Below are 2,906 nucleotides of genomic sequence, written 5' to 3'. Positions count from 1 at the left end.
CTGCAAAAATCCAATACAAGGTCACATAAAAAATTCCCCTCTCTATTCAAAGCTCCATTCACTGGCGTTTACATTTAGTGTCCTTTAGAGAGTGCATTGCTCTGCTGACCCTATACCATCTCAATGCAAACCGTTTACTGTGTGTTTTCCCCTACCCCTGTGTGTGTGAGTGCGTGTGCGAGAGACTGTGGTGTGTGAGTGTGTGTGTTTATAGTGGCTTTTGGACAAGAGGAAGACTTTACACAGTCTCAATCGGGGAGAAAATCAAGAGATCTTGTTCGCCTTCATGGAAAAAAATCGAAGCTGGGGGTGAATTGAACTGCATGAGCCGGGGCTTGGGATGTGATTATAAGGCTGCTGCTGGCAAGTGAACTACTAGGTCTACTTTGCAGCCACATTGACTGGACTGCACCCATAAGAACTGGATCCTTAAGAAGCCAAAAGATCCGAGTCCGACCCGACCCGAGGCTGTTTATTCTGGGTTTAGAGAGGTCTCTGACAAAGGGGTGGGTGGGTCGAGGTGAGGAACAGAGGCGTCACTTTTCACCCGGATCCAAGGCTCCTGCTGCTGCTGCTGCCGCTACTGCTGCTGCAGCTGCCTCCCTGTCCTCCAGGGGGTTTTCCAGCCTGTCAGCCGTGGGTGCCGTGGCTCACAGACGGCGTGGAGAGTTTACTCTAACCGCTGCTGCTGAGGCTGCTGAAGCTGCTGCTGCTGCTGCTGCTGATGCAGCGGACGCGCAAAAAAGTCAACCGGGACGTGTGCGTCGAGCTTTAAGCTGCATGGACTTGGACCTATATTTCTCATTCTGCGGCTTTAAAAAGAGGCAAACGGAGGACTTTAGTCGACACGAACCACCGTGATGTGACTTTTCTTTTCCTCTTTTTTTTAATAATATAATATGAACGTCTCCATGTCTTTGAAAAGGATGTATTTGCCCACTGTAGCGACGCAATTGGTGCGCAATGCTGACATTTTTCAGCCAAGTTCCGTCTGTCAGTTTTATTTGTTTTCCATTAAAAAGCGAGAAAGTACAAAGCGGATTTCGAGATGTGATATATCCGTCTTATCTTAACCTCCTGCGTTTTGAAAATCCACCCCCCCCTCCCCGGTCTCCACCCTCCCTCTCTCCCTGCAGACGATGCTCTTTCTCCGGAGAGCCGCTCGACAATAGACCGCGTTAACTAATATTTCGTCCCATTTCCATATCAGCAGCATCCTCAGTTAATTACAGATTTTTATCAGTAAACTCCGCGCTGGTGTCTGTGTGCATGTGTGCGCGCGCGACTGTGTGTGCCAGTATATGTGTTCCATAATGTAAATTGTAAATAAATGGCACCGTGCAGACCATGGGTGCCTGAAATTAAACTCTGGAGAGCACAGATGAAATTATCGAACATTGAACATTGCAGTGTGTTTGTTTTGTTTTCCACTGCTGACAGATACAGTATGAACTCTCATAGTGATCATTTGTCAGTGGATCAATAAGTCTGAATCGTCTGGAGATATTACCATATTGGATTGACACACCAGGGGATGCATGGTGTGACACTATTGTTGTTGCATCAGTGCATCCGATAAAGTCGAAGTGAAAACACGACTTGATGTTCCGTTAGATTTCCGTGTCATAATTTGCCAAAAAATAAATAAAATAGAGTCAAATTGTCTGTTCTGCAGCTGGTCAGTGCGCACGGACGTCTGTACCTTGTTTCACCATTTCCTCCGCGCCCTCGTGGGGTTGCATGGCTGACCCCTGCTGCCTTATCAGGACACGCAGGAAAAAACACGTAAAAAAAGCCCACAGCTCTGACCTGCAACCTGCCACAGTGACCCAGTCACTGGCCAAACTCTCCTCCAGCAAACACATGCACAAACAAGCTCTGTGAAGGCCCATTAAAACAGCCAGTCAATAAAAAAACAGTGCAACTCCTCCAATAAAAGGTCTTTTCATTCATTGCAAAAAAATAATATAGGCAAAATTATAACACACATAAAAACCTATCAGCCAAAAACATCCCCAATAATTAAAACTATATTTTCACTACAAATAAATAAAGAAAATCCTGACATATATATCCTGAACGTAAAAGCACTTCCAAGTAGTCACGTCTGTGTTAAATTAATTAAAAAGGCGAATTGTAAAAAAAAAAAAATCTGTAAAATGTATTTAAATCAAAACAGAAACATTTCTGTGATTTAAGCGTCTTTAAAAACGTCAATCAAAGTCATTCACAGACAAAACACACAGCACAGAAGCGAACAAAAGAGAATCCACTCTTAAACAACAACAACAACAAAAAAGCCTAAAAATGTGTGGGTGAAAAAGGAAGAAACTGTCAGTTTTATCATATAGATGCTCAACATAAACTCTATCGACGTTTTCACACTCAGCCCTAAAGCGATCCAGCAACGGTCCATAAATATGCAATCGTTATAAAAACTTCAAATTCACCTCCTCTTATCTCATTTAAATCCCACCAAAAAAAGCACAAAGTACAGTAAGCCAGTGGAAAAAAGGGAAGATAGATAAAAATGTAGAGTCGGTACCTTTGGTATAAAGCATTCCGTTTTTCTTCTTTTCTGTCTTTCTCTTGCTCAGTAGCGATCCGATAATAGCATATGGAAAGTGTTTTCAAAATGCCCAGATTTGGCACATTGTCATTGAAAAGAGAGGAGCGCAGTGATGCGGTGCTACAACAGGGGAAATGAGTTGCGGATTGGACGCAGCCCGCCTCAGTGCGGACTTATCCCACTTTAATTTAATATTCCGCAATCACACACACTAGTGATGGCATATAATTCAAGGAGAAATTCAGAGGGAAGGAAATGTTTTCGTGTGAGTGTGTGTGTGTGTGTTTTATACCACTTTATTTGATTAAGGAGAGAAGCAGCACAGTATTGTCTTTTT

At 43.4% G+C, this 2,906-nt stretch overlaps 1 protein-coding gene across 1 annotated transcript in view; it reads right to left on the bottom strand.

Annotated features, from left to right (window-relative positions):
- zfhx4 (zinc finger homeobox 4) overlaps positions 1-2,655 on the bottom strand; it is an 82,743-nt gene extending 80,088 nt beyond the window's left edge. Inside the window, exon 1 of the mRNA XM_044041267.1 lies at positions 2,546-2,655. The gene's annotated coding sequence lies outside the window, so the exon portion shown is untranslated. The remainder of the gene's footprint in view (positions 1-2,545) is intronic.
- Between the last annotated feature and the right edge of the window lie 251 nt (positions 2,656-2,906).

The sequence above is a fragment of the Solea senegalensis genome, linkage group LG1, assembly GCF_019176455.1.
Source record: "Solea senegalensis isolate Sse05_10M linkage group LG1, IFAPA_SoseM_1, whole genome shotgun sequence".
NCBI lineage: Eukaryota > Metazoa > Chordata > Actinopteri > Pleuronectiformes > Soleidae > Solea > Solea senegalensis.
Note: the sequence above shows the minus strand (reverse complement) of the source record. Positions and strands in the feature narration are given on the sequence as shown.